General features: G+C 51.8%; 1 pseudogene; it reads left to right on the top strand.

Moving 5' to 3' along the window:
- The window catches only part of LOC149467287 (uncharacterized), a 43,971-nt pseudogene extending 26,867 nt beyond the window's left edge, over window positions 1-17,104 (top strand).
- The last annotated feature ends 385 nt before the right edge of the window (window positions 17,105-17,489 follow it).

Below are 17,489 nucleotides of genomic sequence, written 5' to 3'. Positions count from 1 at the left end.
AACCTTGCCGACCAAGTTCATCACCGACCAAGGAAGCGCAAGGTGATATAGTGGCTACCCAGTCATATGACAACTTGCCCACAAATTACCATGAGTTCCGGGATGTCTGTGACAAGAAGAATGCAGATCTATTACCCCCTCATCACCCATATGATTGCCCCATTGAGCTGCTCCCAGGGGAAGAAATATCTTTTGGCCACCTCTTCAATCTGTCAGAACCTGAATTAAAAGTACTCAGGGTGTGGATTGATGAGAATTTGGAGAAGGGCTTTATTAGACACTCAACTTCTCCAGCGGGGGCAGCCCTGTTCTTCGTTGAAAAGAGAGACTCCACCTTGCGTCCATGCATTGACTACAGAGACATGAATAAAATTACTATTAAAAACCGCTATCCATTACCTTTGATCTCTGACATGTTAGAAAGACTTCGCTCTGCCAAGATCTTTACTAAGCTTGATCTACGAGGGGCATATAACCTTGTCCGCATTCGTCAAGGAGAAGAATGGAAGACTGCCTTCAGAACTAGGTATGGGCATTTCGAGTCCTTGGTGATGCCGTTTGGACTTTGCAATGCCCCTGCAACATTTCAACATTTTGTCAATGATGTTTTTTGTGATCTGCTGGACCAATTTGTGATTGCCTATCTAGATGATATCCTTACCTATAATTGGGAGGAGCACCGCAAACATGTTTGCACAGTCTTTGAAAGATTAAGGAAGAATAGACTCTACATTAAATTGGAAAAATGTGAGTTTGAACAAACCCAGATCCAGTTTTTAGGCTATATCATTTCTCCAGAAGGAGTGAGCATGGATCCTGAGAAAATCAAAGCAGTGGTAGATTGGTCAGCACCTGGAAATGTTAAGGAAATTCAACGTTTCGTCGGGTTTGCCAACTTTTACAGAAAATTTATAAGAAACTTTTCTAAAGTGATAGCTCCAATCACACAGCTTACAAAGAAAGGGGTACCCTTTGTGTGGACCTCTGAGGCACAAGCTGCGTTTGAAAAACTAAAAACTCTTTTCACTTCTGCACCAATTTTGGTACATCCGGATCCTGAACTACCCTTTACAGTGGAAGTGGATGCCTCCAATTCTGCCGTGGGAGCGATCCTGTCTCAGCGAAGTGGTGAAAAGATGCAGCTTCATCCTTGTGCCTTCTTCTCCCTTTTGATGTACTCAGCCGAAAGAAATTGACATTGGGAATAAAGAGCTACTGGCAATTAAGGAAGCCTTTTCTGAATGGAGGCATCTGCTAGAAGGAGCTAATCATCCTGTAACTGTTCTCACAGACCATAAAAATCTGGAATTTATTCGTTCGGCCAAGAGATTGTCTTCTAGACAAGCTCGCTGGTCTCTATTCTTTTCCAGATTTAATTTTGTTATATCATATCGACCGGGATCGAGGAATGGTAAGGCCGATGCCTTATCAAGGATGCTGTCCGAGCCTCTCCTGGAGGGCAACTCCGAATATTCCATCCTAACACAAAAGAACTTCCTAGGGGCCACAAGTGCAAAGACATTCTTGAGTCTTCTCAAAGAGGGGTATGAGAATGACCCACTTCTCAATGATCCTCCTAGGGACATGAACCTGGTGTACAAAAATGGCTTTTGGATTCAAGGACATCATCTTTATGTACCTGAATCTGTTCGGGTGGAAGCTCTCAAGTTGGTTCATGATTCCAAACTTGCTGGGCATTTTGGAGTTACTAAGACCGAAGAACTGTTGTCGCGTTCCTTTTGGTGACCGGGGTACAAGAAGGATGTCAAACGCTATGTGGCCTCATGCTTGACCTGTGCACGCAATAAAACTCCCCGAGCCTCTCCTTTGGGGTTGCTTCAGCCACTCCCTGTTCCATCGAGACCATGGGGGTCTATTTCTATGGATTTTGTGGTAGATTTACCTCCCTCAAAAGAAATGACCACCATTTTGGTGGTGGTTGACCGTCTGTCAGGGCAGGGCTGTGGAACGGACAGGTAGGCCTAGTGGCAGGGTAACGCACTGGCTGACGACAACCACCACCAACAGACCGAAGTCCCTCAGGGGGCGGAGTCTAAGTCCCAGGCTGCCCTTCACCAGGGCCCCTGATGGTGGGGATGGACTTGACGCAGCCAGGAACCAGGTCGCGGCCCCCGAGACACCCCGGCTGCGGTAATGGCCGCCGCCAATGGCGTGTAGCTGGTGAGAATGACAATAGCGTAGTCAGGCAAGCTGGGTCAACAACAATGGGACAAAACCGTACAGAACAGTAGACAGAGAATCACAGGTCACGGGCCGGGTTCAGCAACGGAAGGTCAGATCGAAGGAAAACACAGAGAATGGTCTAGTCACAAGCCGAGTCAAATACCAGAAGAGTCACGAGCATATACACAGAGCTGTAGCAAGACAAAGACACAAGTGCAAAGAGCATGTGCGGATCACAGGCTTATATGTACTCAGCCACACCCCTCTGGGGGATGGACCTCAGAGACCTGAAGGCATAAAAGCTTCCCACCATGCCCAGCATAAATCCAAGATGGATGCCAGCACATGGAGTAACATAACCTCTGGGAAAAGGTAGGACCTTGACAGTACCTCCTCCTCAAGGGCCCTTCCCCCTCCGCGGCTCAACAAAAGGTTTCTGAGGAAAGCGGGTATGAAAAGCGCGGAGGAGGGCAGGATCATGGACATCCGCGGAAGGAACCCAGGAACGCTCCTCGGGACCATAACCGCGCCAATGAACCAGGAACTGTAATCGACCGCGCACCAATCGAGAGTCCAGGATCCGGCTCACCTCATACTCCTCATGACCGTCAACCCGAATGGGACGGGGCCGAGGCAGAGAGGTAGGGAAGCGATAGCAGATCAGAGGTTTCAACAGTGATACATGAAAGATATTGGAGATCCGCATCCCAGGTGGAAGGGCAAGGGCATAGGCCACCGGATTCACCTTGCGGAGAATGCGAAAAGGACCGACAAAACGGGGAGCTAGTTTGGGTGTGGGCACCCGAAGATTGAGGTTACGAGTAGACAACCACACCCGATCGCCGACCTGGTATGAAGGAGCGGGCAACCGTCTGCGATCAGCCTGGAACTTCTGACACTGAGCCGAGTCCCTCAAAGCCCTCTGGATCTGCCCCCATGAAGAACGCAGGGCAGCAAGATGGTTCTCCACAGCCGGAATGTCCTGTGGTGAGAACCTCTCAGGTAATACCGCGGGTTGGTACCCATAGTTGGCCATGAAGGGAGACATCCCGGAGGAGGAGTTGACCGCTGAGTTCCTGGCAAACTCTGTCCAAGGCAGGAGATCGGCCCAATCGTCCTGATGGTCTGAGATATAACACCGAAGGAATTGTTCTAAGGCCTGATTGGTACGCTCTGCAGCCCCATTGGACTGCGGGTGGTAGGCTGAAGAAAAGGAGAGACTAATACCCAACTGGGAGCAGAAGGCGTGCCAGAATCTGGACACGAACTGACTCCCGCGGTCCGAGACAATCAACTTGGGCAACCCATGCAGGCGAAAAATCTCCCTGGAAAAGACCGTGGCCAGTTCTTGCGCTGTTGGTAATTTCCTGAGTGGAATACAATGGCACATTTTGGAAAAACGATCGACGACCATGAGAATGACCGTATGACCCCGAGACACAGGGAGGTCTACAATAAAGTCCATGCCCAGGTGTGACCAAGGACGCTCCCCATTGGGAATGGGTTGCAGAAGACCCATTGGAAGATGCCGTGGAGATTTATTCTGGGCACAGATCGAACATGCCGCTACATAAGAGGCGATGTCGGCACGGAGAGTTGGCCACCAGAACAACCGAGAGACGACCCAAGACAACTGGTTCCTCCCGGATGCCCGGCAGTTTTGGAGTTATGGTAAGTACGCAGCAGACGGGTGCGCAACCCCTCGGGTACAAAACATCTACCCTCCAGTCTCTCAGGAGGAGCGTCAGTTTGAGCCGCCAAAATCTGCTCCCCAAGGGGAGAAGTCAGACTGGTGCGAATGGCAGCCAGGATCTGATCTGGAGGTATGACCGAGGCTGGCTCAGAGTCCTCCCTGGACAACTCAGAGTATTGCCGCGATAATGCATCAGCCCTGACATTCTTGGAACCAGGCAAATAGGAGACCACATAGTTGAACCACGACAAAAACAAGGCCCATCTGGCCTGACGGGGTGTCAATCTTTTGTCCTCCGAAAGATAAGTCAGGTTCTTATGATCGGTAAGAATGAGGACCGGAACCGCGGAGCCCTCGAGCAGGTGCCTCCATTCCTTGAGAGCCAGTATGATTGCCAACAACTCCCTATCTCCAATCTGGTAGTTGCACTCTGCAGAGGAAAGCTTCCTGGAGTAGAACCCACAGGGAAGTAGGGGTCCATCGGGCGACCGACGTTGAGACAGGAGATCGCCTACTCCAGTCTCGGATGCATCGACCTCAAGGAAGAAGGGCAATCCAGGATTGGGATGAGACAGTATTGGAGCCGAAGCGAAGGCGGATTTCAGAGCCTCGAAAGCTACGATGGCCTCGGATGACCACTCGTGAGGATTACTGCCCTTCTTGGTTAGGTCTGAGAGAGGCTTTGCCAGCGTGGAGAAGTTCCTGATGAACTTCCGATAGTAGTTGGCAAAACCCAAAAAATGCTGAATGGGCCGAAGACCATTGGGACGAGGCCACTGCAGAACCGCCGAAACCTTCTGAGGGTCCATGGAGAATCCCTCCGCAGATATGATGTAGCCTAAAAAAGGCAACTTGGGATCGATGGAATTCACACTTCTCAAGTTTACAAAAACGTTCGTTCTCACGTAATCGTTGCAGCACCTGCTTGACATCCTGGATATGGGACTCCATGGAGGCAGAGTAAACCAGGATGTCATCCAAGTAAACTACCACGCACTGCTGCAACAAGTCACGAAGGACATCATTTATGAATTCCTGAAAAACTGCGGGCGCGTTACACAACCCGAAGGGCATCACCAGGTATTCGTAGTGGCCGGTTCTGGTGTTTAAACGCGGTCTTCCACTCATCCCCCTGTTTGATCCGTACGAGGTTGTACGCCGCCCTAAGGTCAAGTTTGGTAAAGACTGTTGCCCCCTTAAGGCGGTCGAACAACTCAGTAATCAAGGGAATCGGGTATGCATTCTTAGTGGTGATTCGATTGAGACCCCTATAATCAATGCAGGGCCTCAATTCACCACCCTTCTTCTTTACAAAGAAAAAGCCCGCTCCAGCTGGGGAAGTAGACTTACAAATGTGCCCCCGGGAAAGCGCATCCGCAACGTACTCCTCCATGGCCTTATTCTCCGCAACCGAGAGAGGATACACCCTGCCACGTGGAGGAGTGGCACCGGGTTGCAAGGATATGGTGCAGTCGTAAGGACGATGAGCAGGTAAGGCACCAGCGCGTACCTTATCAAACACGTCCTGGTACTCCCCATAATCAGCGGGCAACGCAGAGTCCGAGGAGGCACACAACACCTTAACCGGCCCACGGATGCACCCGGCCCCACACTGTGGAGACCATGAGAGAATCTCGGCAGTTTGCCAATTGAAGGTTGGATTGTGCATCTGGAGCCAGGGATACCCCAAAACCACCGAATAGTGCGGAGAAGAAATCACCTGGAAACAGGCCAACTCCCTGTGAACAGCCCCAATAGCTACTTCAACTGGCATAGTCTCGTGGGTAACTTGCGGTGGTTGCAGGGGCCTGCCATCTATCGCCTCGAGAACCAATGGGGTAACTTGAGCCTGCAGGGGAATGGAGTGCTGGGCAGCAAACGAGCTGTCCATAAACAACCCGCCGGCCCCAGAATCTACCAACGCCCGGGCCGTCACCGAGCCCTCCGCCCAAGAGAGGACAACGGTGATCAGTGGCTTATCTCTGCGGAACGCCGGGGACGAGGAGACTCCACCCAAGATCCGTCCCCGACAGGATCTCAGGTGCGAGTGTTTCCCGGACGGACCGGACAGGACCACCGAAAGTGCCCACCAAGACCACAGTACAGGCAGCGACCCTCCTGACGCCGAGCGGCCCGCTCTCCCTCGGAAAGGCGAGCAAACCCCAGCTGCATGGGCTCACCACCAGACAAGCTATCCCCAGGAGGCGTGGGAGGAGAGGGAGAAATGGGAGGGACAGAAAATGCAGGTGCCAGTCGATTTGGAAGGCCTCCGCAGGCGTTACTTGAGTGAAGGCCTCTCCCTGAGCCTGGTATCGATCAGGAAGGAAATTAGTGCTTCCAGCTCCACAGGCAATTCCTTGGCTGCGATCTCGTCCTTCAATGCATCAGAAAGACCCTGAGAAAACACAGCCACCAGAGCCTCATTGTTCCAACCCACCTCTGCTGCCAGGGTATGAAACTCTATGGCGTACTCGGCAACGGTCCGTGAACCCTGATGCATAGACATGAGCAGCTTGGCAGCCGAGGCGGAGCGAGCCGGTACGTCGAATACCCTACGGAAGGCATCAACAAAACCGGAAAACTCGTGAATCACTGGGTCATTCCTCTCCCATAAGGGATTCGCCCAGGCCAAGGCCTTGTCTGAGAGTAGCGATATTAGGAAACCCACCTTTGACCTCTCAGTCGGAAAAGCGTGGGGTATTAATTCGAAGTAAATCCCCACCTGGTTGAGGAAACCACGACACTGACTTGGCTCACCCCCAAAGCGCTGTGGAAGAGGGGCTGAACCAGTCATACCTCTGGGCGCCGCGGGTACCGCAGCAGCCGCGGCGGTAGGCGCAACCAGCGGAACAGCAGCGGGAGCGACCACCGGAGTGACAACCGGCCTAATAACACCAGGAGTAAGGTGCGCGATGCGTGCCAACAGAGTTTGCAACGCCTGAGCGAACTGATCCAACAGGAGATCCTGTTGATCCAGTCTGGCGACCAACATTGGAAGTGAAGGCGTACCTGCACCGTCAGGATTCATGGCACTTGTGTAATGTCAGGGCAGGGCTGTGGAACGGACAGGTAGGCCTAGTGGCAGGGTAACGCACTGGCTGACGACAACCACCACCAACAGACCGAAGTCCCTCAGGGTGCGGAGTCTAAGTCCCAGGCTGCCCTTCACCAGGGCCCCTGATGGTGGGGATGGACTTGACGCAGCCAGGAACCAGGTCGCGGCCCCCGAGAAACCCCGGCTGCGGTATTGGCCGCCGCCAATGGCGTGTAGCTGGTGAGAATGACAATAGCGTAGTCAGGCAAGCTGGGTCAACAACAACGGGACAAAACAGTACAGAACAGTAGACAAAGAATCACAGGTCACGGGCCGGGTTCAGCAACGGAAGGTCAGATCGAAGGAAAACACAGAGAATGGTCTAGTCACAAGCCGAGTCAAATACCAGAAGAGTCACGAGCGTATACACAGAGCTGTAGCAAGACAAAGACACAAGTGCAAAGAGCATGTGCGGATCACAGGCTTATATGTACTCAGCCACACCCCTCTGGGGGATGGACCTCAGAGACCTGAAGGCATAAAAGCTTCCCACCATGCTCAGCATAAATCCAAGATGGATGCCAGCACATGGAGTAACATAACCTCTGGGAAAAGGTAGGACCTTGACACCGTCTCACAAAGATGGCCCATTTTGTTCCAGTGAAGGGGGTGCCCACTGCTGAACAGACTGCAGAACTAATGGTTCGAGAAGTACTTAAACTGCATGGAATCCCTGATGATGTGGTGTCTGACAGAGGTGTGCAGTTTACTTTGAAATTTTGGAAAAGCTTTTGCTCAGCCTTGGGTGTTACAATCAATCTGTCCTCTGCTTTTCATCCCCAGGCTAATGGTCAGACTGAGAGAACTAATCAAACAATGGAGCAGTATCTTCGATGCTTTGTCACTTATCTTCAGGATGACTGGGTGGACTGTCTTCCCACTGCAGAGTTTGCATACAACAATTCTAAACATAGTTCCACCTCTCAAAGTCCCTTTTACTTAAACAATGGTTATCATCCAGTTTTTATTCCTGATCTCCCTATCACAACTCCAATTCCTGCTGTTACCAACAGACTAACTACATTGCAGGAGATTCAGGAGAAATTGATTGAGACTTTGAGGGAAGCTCAGGAATATTACAAAAAGGCTGCTGACAGACACCGGTGAGCACTTCCTACGTTTCATGTGGGTGACAAAGTTTGGTTATCAACGAAGAATCTGAAGGTGCATGTGCCATCTGCTAAGTTGGGTCAAAAGTTTGTTGGTCCTTTTCAGATTTCTGCTCAGATCAACCCAGTTACCTTTCGCTTAAAACTTCCTGACAGTATGAAGATTCACCCGGTTTTTCATGTATCGCTTTTCAAATCCTTTCATGAAAATCCTTTCTCTGGAAGAATTCTTCCACCTCCTCCACCTGTTGAGGTACAGGGCGAAGAAGAATATGTGGTGGAGAAGATTCTTGATTCTAGGATGTTTAGAGGGAAGTTGCAATATCTGGTCCAATGGGAAGGATATGGGCTAGAGGAAAATTCTTGGGAGCCTGAGGAAAATGTTCATGCTCCTAGACTAACAAGAGAATTCCACCAGAGGTTTCCCCACAAGCCTGGTCCTAAGACGTCTAGGGGACGTCCTGTGAGGAGGGGAGTACTGTCAGAGCCTGGAATCAAACCTGGGCCTTCTGCAGTGAGAGACAGTGTTTCTTCTCACTGAGCCACCTGGAATGCTGGACAGCTCCCTTGACAATTCTTTGGATGATCCTGCCTTTGCCCTGTTTTGTCTTGAACCTTGAACTCCTTGCTCCTCCCATGAACTTCCTATAAAAGCCATGTCTCTGCACTTCCTGGTTGCCAGATTATTGTGCCTTACCAGCCAATATCCTGCTTACTGTTCCTGCTGCTGTCTTCATCTACGTTACCGACCTTTGGCTTGCTACTGACTACGATTCTGCCTCATCCTATCTACTACCATTGGTGACCGACCCTTGGCTTGTGACTGACTCCGCTTCTGTTTGATCCCTGAACTGTTTGATCCGCTATTGGTTTCCAGCCTACTCATTCCCTGGTGGGGTGATCCTGAGATCTGCGACCTGGCATTCACACGCAGCCAAATCCATCTCCACCATTAGGAGCTCTGGGGAAGACCGGTGGATGCTTAGACCCCGCACCTCAGGTGAGCCTGCGTCATTCCCAGCGTGGGCCGCTGGTGTACCAATCCTGCTGGTTTCAGGTAAGCCTTACAACTGCTGTAGCAACTGGTCTCTGAACCTGACCTTATATCGTGACACCTCTACTTCAAAGGTAAGGGCCTCCGGCCGGGTAAGTGAGGGAAAGAAAAAAAGAGTGAGCTTATGCTGGTACATTTATGTATTTCAGCCCTGTACGCCAGAAGAGGTCCAAGAGGACATCCAGATGCCATGAGGAATTCAAAGATATTCCAGACCCAGATACCATTCAGCTGGGGCACGTTCTTCTGCCAAAAGACAACAATCCTCCTGTTCCCCAAGCCCTATACTTCAAAAATGCCATGCATGTGAAGCCACCTCTCTACCTGGTAAGCTAGTTTGCAGAGACTGTTTCAGGGATTATGCAGTGGAAAGAGGTGCAGAGAGCCAGCAGGTTGTGGACCAACTAAAAAAGTGGTCAAGGATTCACTCGCAGGACTTGTAGCAGCTAATCCATCACAGCTATCATCACAGCTTCCTCAGGAAGAGGCATCAGATGCGCTACTACCAGGCTCATCCTCGGGCGAACCCTCTAACCCAATAGCAGACCAACCATCTAAACAATCTGGAGAGGAGAATTCCTCGGATGATTCAGATCCTTCAGGGTTTAACTTTTCCCTGGTTCAGCCTTCCATCCAAAGGACATAAGAGTCAGACTGAGGAATTTTGTCAAAGTTTGGATGCAAAGATGCCAGGATCCCTGGGTGGTCTCCACAGTTCAGTTCAGACTGCCACCTCGCGACTTCTTCACCCCCATGAGAATACCAGAATAAGAGAGTGGTACTTCTTCAATTTCTGGATTCCCTACAGGCATAGCAGGCGGTAATACTGGTTCCTCCATCTGAGAGGTTTTCAGGTTTTGACTCCAACCTGTCAGGCTCCACCCAACGGGATCTCTAGTGGTCCACGGCACGGGGTTTCCCAGGGCGCGGAGTCTAAGTCCCAGTCTGCCTTTTCACCAGGGCCCCTGATGGTGGGGATGGACTTGGTGCAAGACTGAAACCAGGTCGCGTTCCTGGGCACCCCCGGCGGTGGTGGCAGAGGGGTCCCGCTGGGGGTATGTGCCCGGGTTGAGCCTGCTGTGAAGGGGATGACAGATCCTGATCCGAGCGGGATGGATGGGATGACAGATCCCGATCCGAGCGGGATGGATGGGATGACAGATCCCGATCCGAGCGGGATGGATGGGCAACTGTCAGGAGTGGACGAGGTCAGACTAGCCGGGTCGGAATTGTGCGGGCAGCGTGGTACAGGGGGAGTAAGCGGAGAATAGTCGGGGTCACAAGCCAGGTTCAACAGGTAGCGGGCAACGAGGTACCGAGGGTCAGGCAGAAGGATGGTCAGGGACGAGCCGGGGTCAGAGCAGGAGAAGGTAAGCATAAGTCAGAACAGGCAGAGTTTGGCAACTAGGAAGCGTACTTACAGGACTGGAACAAGACCTTGCGGCAACTTGGAGATGCACAGACAGCTTCAAATAGGGCGCCCTGCTCTCCCATTGGTGCGGCCGCGATCGCTACTGCGCATGCGCGGCCGCCGCGATCGCCGAGGATTCTGCGCTCGCCGGCTGGGACGGATCGGCGGTCTGCGCATGCGCGCGCCGCCGAGGACCCGGGATCCCTGACATTGCCCCCCCTCTACGGGCAACCTCCGGATGCCCAACCGACCCCTACTCAACGGCCGGTTCCGAAAAAATTCCCGCACAAGCCTTGAGGCGTGCACATTTTGGGCCGGCTCCCATGAATTCTCCTCCGCCCCATATCCTTTCCATTTAACCAGAAACTGAGTTTGGCCTCCCCTCTTCCTGCAATCTAAGATAGCTTCAACTTCAAATTCCTCCTCCCCATCCACGTCTACTGCCTCCGGTGGCTTAGACCTCCGATCCGGGAAGGGGTCTGGAGCTGCCGGTTTCAACAGGGACACATGGAAGACCGGATGAACCTTCATAGATTTGGGCAGTGCCAGCTCGTATGCCACCTCGTTGACCTTACGTTTGACCCGGAAAGGCCCCAAGAACTTGGGAGCCAATTTCTTTGAAGGGCAGGACATTTTTAAATTGGCGGTGGACAACCAAACCTGGTCCTCTGGCCGCAAACTCAATTCCCCTCTTCTCTTCCTATCAAACGCCCTCTTGTTGTCATCCTGGGCCTTTGCCATTGCTTCCTGCAATACCTTGCTATTGGTTGACAGAAAGGTCAACATATCCTGCGTGGCTGGGACTGCGACCTCTGGGATTAGATCTGGCAGGAATACAGGGTGGAACCCATAGTTTGCGAAAAACGGGGACTGTCTAGTAGCAGAGTGACTCGCATTATTATATGCGAATTCCGCAAGCGGCAGGAGAGTAACCCAGTCATCTTGGAGGAAGGTGGTATAGCACCTGAGGTACTGCTCTAGGGTCTGGTTTGTACGCTCCGTCTGGCCATTGGTCTGTGGGTGATAAGCAGAAGAGAACGATAACTTAATCCCCAGGGTTTCACATAGAGCTTTCCAGAACCTGGACGTAAACTGAACCCCTCTGTCAGATACAATGTCCCTGGGAATTCCGTGGAGTCTTACTACTTCCTTAATAAACACACGTGCTGTTTCAAGGGCCGTAGGTGTGTCCTTTAAGGGTACAAAATGGGCCATCTTGGACAGGCGGTCCACAATCACGAAGATTGCTGTGTGGTCCTGAGAGGGTGGAAGTTCCACGATAAAATCAATGGAAATCATGGTCCATGGCCTGTCGGGTATGGGTAATGGGCGCAAGAGACCCCAAGCTTTGTTCCTGGTGGGTTTGTTTCTCTGACAAACGGGACAAGTCTTTATGTAGGTTTCGCACTCTCTGGCCATATTAGGCCACCAGAAAGTACGCTGCAGCAGTTCCAAGGTCCTACGTACCCCAAAGTGCCCGGCCAGCGGGTGATCGTGGCAGTATCCTAATACCAAGGTACGGGCCTCCTCAGGGACCACAATCAGATCCTCCTTCCAGAAAAGTCCTTCCCTATTTAATAAGGGGACACCGGGTGGGCCTTGCATCCCTACGGACGCGGTCTGCAGTTGCGAATGGAGCTCCGATTGGAGGGCTAGGAAATTCCCTGGGGTCAGGATAGTGTCTGGCCTGGGATTCTCCTCGGGATCCCCAAACATGCGGGAGAGTGCGTCTGGTTTTGTGTTCTTAGACCCTGGCCGATAGGTTATGTGGAAAAAGAACCGTGAAAAGAACAGCGCCCACCTGGCTTGACGTGGCCTCAAACGTTTAGCTGTCCTCAGATATTCTAAGTTTTTATGATCCGTAAAAATCAATATTGGGTGTACCGCTCCCTCTAACAAGTATCTCCATTCCTCTAGTGCCACCTTGATTGCCAAGAGCTCCCGATCCCCGATATCATAATTCCTTTCCGCAGGAGTTAGTTTCCTGGAGAAGAAAGCCACCGGGTGCATGAGCTCTTTGATGCCCTTCCTCTGGGACAGGATCGCCCCGACCGCATTCTCGGATGCGTCCACCTCCAAGACATATGGCAAGGACGAATCAGGGTGGCTCAAAATAGGAGCTGCTGTAAACAACTCCTTTAAGGCTTCGAAAGCCCTCTGTGCCTCAGGTGTCCATTGGAAGCGAACCCCCTGCCTGGTCAGCTGGGTGATCGGGGACACTAGGCCTGAAAAGTTCTTAATAAACTTTCTGTAAAAGTTAGCAAAGCCGATGAAACGTTGGACCGCTTTCTTGTCGGTTGGCGCTGGCCAATCTAAAATGGCCGAAACCTTTTGGGGGTCCATGGCTATTCCCGTGGGAGAGATGGTTAGACCCAGAAACGAAATACTACTTTGTTCAAAGCAGCATTTGTCTGCCTTGGCATATAAGCTGTGTTGGCGGAGCTGTTCCAACACGCGCCTCACGTGACCTCTATGGTCCTCCAAGGTTGGGGAAAAAACAAGGATATCGTCTAGGTATACGATGACGAAGATATCTAGGTAGTCCCTGAACACATCGTTTATGAAATGCTGGAAGGTGGCAGGGGCGTTGCATAGGCCGAAGGGCATAACCAAATATTCATAGTGCCCGAATCTGGTACGGAATGCTGTCTTCCACTCGTCCCCCTCTCTGATACGGACTAAATTATAGGCACCTCTCAAGTCTAGTTTAGTGAAGACAGATGCAGACTTCAGCCTCTGAAAAAGTTCGGGGACCAGTGGTAGCGGGTAACGGTTTTTTACTGTGACCTTATTCAAGTCCCGGTAATCTACGCAGGGCCGGAGGGACTTGTCCTTTTTCTCCACAAAGAAAATGCCCGCCCCGGCTGGCGACGTGGAGGGTCTAATAAACCCCTTATGGAGGTTTTCATCTATATATTCCTTTAGCACCCCTAACTCCCGTTCGGACAAGGGGAATATCCGCCCAAATGGGATTTCCGACCCTGGGAGGAGATCAATTGGGCAGTCATAAGCTCGGTGCGGGGGGAGAGAGTCCGCCCCCCACTTGCTAAACACATCCAGGAAATTATGGTAGACTGAAGGAATGACTCGCGCCAGCTCCGCATCTGTCTCTAGACACAACACGGTCGGCGGTATCGGGGAGATCTTAGGGAGGCCGTGCTGCTGGCAGTATGTGGAGAGGAACTGGATAGAACCCGCTTTCCAGTCCACCTGGGGATTATGGGCACGTAACCACGGGAGCCCCAAAATAATGGGAAATAATGGGGATGCTATGGCGTCCAACCGAAGGAGTTCCTCGTGATGGGTCGATACGGTAGTACGGATAGGTGGGGTCTCGTGGTCCACCACCCCTGACTTAATGCGTGACCCATCTGCTAGAAAAATATTCAATCCCACCTCCTTGGTTTGTAGAGGAATTTGTTGCTGAGCTGCAAAGTCTAAATCTATGAAGCAACTACACGCCCCAGAATCCACAATAGCCGTGGTCACTACTGTTCTCCCTGGTAGCTGAAGTGACACAGGTACCGCTAGGTAACTAGTGTTGCCCACGCTGTTAGAAGATACCGTAGAGAAAATAGCGGAGCACTTACCCCTCTTGGCTGGACAGGTACATACCATATGGCCTGCTCCCCCACAGTAGAGGCAGAGATGGTAGGTAAGACGCCTCTGGCGTTCCTCGGGTGTTAGTGTCGGCCGGATTCTTCCCGATGGACCGGTTTCGGGTGTATCCATAGCATCCTGATTCTGGCTTGCCGGCTGGAACAGGGTTGAAGCCTGAGGAGGTGTTCCCGTTGGGCCTCATCCTTGGTTGCCCCTTTCCTGCCTGCGCTCCCGCAACCGGCGGTCAATTTGTATAGTCAAAGCTATTAAGGCCTCCAAAGTGCTAGGTATGTCTATTCGGGCCAATTCGTCCTTCAGGGATTCAGCTAACCCTACGCGGAACTGGTGGTGCAGAGCCGCCTCGTTCCATTGGCAGTCACTACGCCAACGCCTGAAGTCGGCGGCATATTCCTCCACTGTCCGGTGACCCTGCCTGAGCGTATATAGGGCCCTCTCGGCCGTTGCGGTGCGCAGGGGGTCGTCATACAAGAGGGCCATAGCCTCAAAAAATACCGTTACCGACTTTAACAGGGGGTCTCGATTCTCTCGGAGCCGGTGGGCCCAGTCCTGGGGTCCTCCCTGTAGTAGGGAAATAATGAACCCTACCCTCACCGATTCGGAGGAAAAGGTCCGGGGCTGGAGGTCAAAGTATAACTGACAGGAGTTACGAAAGGACCTGAATCTCCCTTGGTCTCCAGAAAAACGTTCCGGTGTGGGGACACGGGGTTCTGGTGCGGGTTCCCCAGGCCCCCTGGTAGAGGTAGCTAAAGTCTGCATGCGACTCTCCAATTCTGTATAACCCTCCTGTAGGCCCCTAATTCCCAGTGTAAGGGTCTCCATCCGTTGGCAGATGTCGTCCAGAGGGGAAGTTCCCCTTCCAGGCTCAGTCATGGCCGCAAGGTACTGTCAGGCTCCACCCAACGGGATCTCTAGTGGTCCACGGCACGGGGTTTCCCAGGGCGCGGAGTCTAAGTCCCAGTCTGCCTTTTCACCAGGGCCCCTGATGGTGGGGATGGACTTGGTGCAAGACTGAAACCAGGTCGCGTTCCTGGGCACCCCCGGCGGTGGTGGCAGAGGGGTCCCGCTGGGGGTATGTGCCCGGGTTGAGCCTGCTGTGAAGGGGATGACAGATCCTGATCTGAGCGGGATGGATGGGATGACAGATCCCGATCCGAGCGGGATGGATGGGATGACAGATCCCGATCCGAGCGGGATGGATGGGCAACTGTCAGGAGTGGACGAGGTCAGACTAGCCGGGTCGGAATTGTGCGGGCAGCGTGGTACAGGGGGAGTAAGCGGAGAATAGTCGGGGTCACAAGCCAGGTTCAACAGGTAGCGGGCAACGAGGTACCGAGGGTCAGGCAGAAGGATGGTCAGGGACGAGCCGGGGTCAGAGCAGGAGAAGGTAAGCATAAGTCAGAACAGGCAGAGTTTGGCAACTAGGAAGCGTACTTACAGGACTGGAACAAGACCTTGCGGCAACTTGGAGATGCACAGGCAGCTTCAAATAGGGCGCCCTGCTCTCCCATTGGTGCGGCCGCGATCGCTACTGCGCATGCGCGGCCGCCGTGATCGCCGAGGATTCTGCGCTCGCCGGCTGGGACGGATCGGCGGTCTGCGCATGCGCGCGCCGCCGAGGACCCGGGATCCCTGACACAACCTATTTCTGGTACCCAAAAGGAATGGCGATTGCAGACTCGTAATAGACCTCAAGAGATTAAACCACTGCATACTCTAGGAGAACTTCAATATGGAATCACTGCAGACTATTATCCACGCTGTTCAACCTGGGGACTGGATGCTGTCAGTGGACCTTCAAGACGTGTACCTACATATACCCATACTCCCACCGTTTCAGAAATATCTGAGGCTTGCAGTCGGCCAGATTCATCTGCAATTCCAGAGTTTGCCCTTTGGTCTATGTACATCTCCCAAAGTCTTCATGAAAGTACTGATCGCAGTCCTAGCCCCACTACGGGAGTATATAACTACCTGGACAATGTCTAATTACTAGAGAAGAAACCAGCCCAACTAACAGAACACAGGGTAGTTCTGATTTCCACACTATCAGAGTTCGGATCGGTGATAAATCAAACAAAAAGTAAACTTATCCCAAAACAGCAAATGATTTATCTAGGTGCCCTGTTCAACACTTCCAAGGGGTCAGTGTCCCTTCCCCCTCAGAAAATTACAGCCATCATTCGGAAGATGAAGAAAGTGAGGAAACAGTCCCACCTGACAGCCTCGAGCTGTCTGAGTCTGATAGGGGTGATGTCAGCATGTTTCCCAATGGTTCCATGGGCCCACTGGCACCTGAGGCACTTTCAATTAGAATTTCTAAGACAATGGAACAAACTTTACTTATCCCTGCCCATACGTTTGACAAGTCTAATGCACAGGGGACTACGGTGGTGGACGAAGAGAGAAATGCTTACAAGATAGCATCCATTGGGGTAACAAGAATCATCTCAAATATTCTGGAAATTCGAGCAGCTTTTCTCCCTTTGATAGTCCTGGAGTTTCAAATCAGACGCAAGCCAGTCCTTCTCCGAATGGACAACAGGGTGTCAGTTTCATACATCCAGCATCAGGGGGGAACCCACAGCAGGTCCTTATTGAGAGAAGTGGAACCCATCATCCTTTGGGCAGAAAGGAATTTAATGGATTTAACCGCAGTCTATCTGCCAGACCACCTAAATACAAAGGCAGACCTTTTGTCCAGAAAATTTATGAACACAAACGAATATCTCTGCATCCCAAAATATTCGATTAGATTGTGAATCTGTGGGGTCTTCCTGATCTGGATCTCTTTGCTACAGCAGTCAACTCCAAGGTGCTGATGTTCCTTTCACACCTGCCTCACCCCCAGGCAGAAGCAATAGATGCCCTTTTGAGTCTGTGGGCATGCAACCTGACCTATGCATTCCCCCCCGGCCTCTTATCTCGAAGTTACTTTTGAGGCTTCTGGCAGAAATAACAACAGTGAGAGCAGTCCTACTATACTGGCTGAGTCGTCCATGGTTTCCTGCAGCAGTATCTTTCAGTTTTCACTCACCAATAAAGATCCCACTCAACCCTTTTCTTCTGTGTCAGAACCAGCACAAACATCCAAATCCTTGCAGATTGAATCTTCACAATTGGTTATTGAGAGGCAGAGGTTCCAGGCCCTAGAATGTTCAAAGCCAGAAAACCCTCTACAATTAATATGTATGACAAGGTTTGGAACAAGTTTAAAGCCTTTTCAGCCAGCAGGAACTTCAATCCAGATCTGCCCTCCACTTCTCAGCTTCTGGACTTCCTCCAGTCAGGCCTTAACCTAGGTTTAGGCCTGAGCACCTTAAAGG

Source organism: Staurois parvus, unplaced genomic scaffold (genome assembly GCF_062004578.1).
Source record: "Staurois parvus isolate SC_StPar_1 unplaced genomic scaffold, SC_StPar_1.0 ptg000116l, whole genome shotgun sequence".
In the NCBI taxonomy this organism is placed as follows: Eukaryota; Metazoa; Chordata; class Amphibia; order Anura; family Ranidae; genus Staurois; species Staurois parvus.
Note: the sequence above shows the minus strand (reverse complement) of the source record. Positions and strands in the feature narration are given on the sequence as shown.